Source organism: Acyrthosiphon pisum, chromosome A2, assembly GCF_005508785.2.
Source record: "Acyrthosiphon pisum isolate AL4f chromosome A2, pea_aphid_22Mar2018_4r6ur, whole genome shotgun sequence".
NCBI classification, from domain to species: Eukaryota; Metazoa; Arthropoda; class Insecta; order Hemiptera; family Aphididae; genus Acyrthosiphon; species Acyrthosiphon pisum.
Window position 1 is genome coordinate 84362112 of NC_042495.1, and position 1042 is coordinate 84363153.

A 1042-nucleotide genomic window follows, 5' to 3' on the forward strand; every position below is an offset into this window, starting at 1 on the left:
AAAACGAATAGTGCGCTGACATTCCTCTTAAGTAGTATAAACAAATTCAAGAATTTCAAAAAAATGGTCTTTGAGTATATTTAAAAATTCGAAAAATCAGATTGTTAATGGAAAAAATGGTTCGCAATTGGTAAATTAACCTGTACCCATATTAAGGTCTGCAACGAAAGAATTATTAAGTTAAGAAATGTTAGACAATTTTTTTCGTTGGATCAAAGTATGTAGGTACGGGATAGTCGAAAGAAAAGTTATTAAATGATAAATAATAACATTTCGTTACTTAAACAATTTAAAATAGGAAATAGACGGAGTCAAATATTAACAACGGTTTATTTGGCTATTCTATAAAATATAATATTATGTATAATATTTATGTGGAGAACGCCCTTTTTAAGTACTCATTTTTTACTTTTATTTCATTAAAACAGGGCCTGAATTGTTATCAGTTAGACATATTCCTTATCTAATAAATGCCTTTTTTACAAATTATAACCCTAATTTTTTTGAAAATGTTGATACCAAAAATCGGTTTTCGATTTTTCTAGGGTTACGCTCTTTCAACAAAACACCATCGAAATAAAATATAATGATGGAAAATACTTTATACAAATCGTTTTGCCGTGTTTACACTACCTTTAAGCACCGAATTCGATCGAAAAAAACAAAACAAGTGGGTTCATTATGATCAAAATATGTAGACTTAATTTATTTTATTCGATAAATCACTGCGAATATGTCCTATAATTAAGTGTGCGCATAACGTCTACTATACTTCAAATTATGATCAACAAAACAACAAAGGCGGAAAAAGGGGACGAAACACATTTTCGGTTTTGCACCTTTTTTACGTGCTAATCCGACATGTTTATTGGACCATACATAACAATAACACCGCGCGGTGACTTTTATCGTAAATTAAATTCGTAAACTTGAATTATTGTTTGTCGTTAAAATGTTGTTTTGTTTATTACGTTGATAGGTACGATTTATTATCACAGCCCTTCATCGTGACTTTATATTATTTCCCAAGTCACTACCTAAT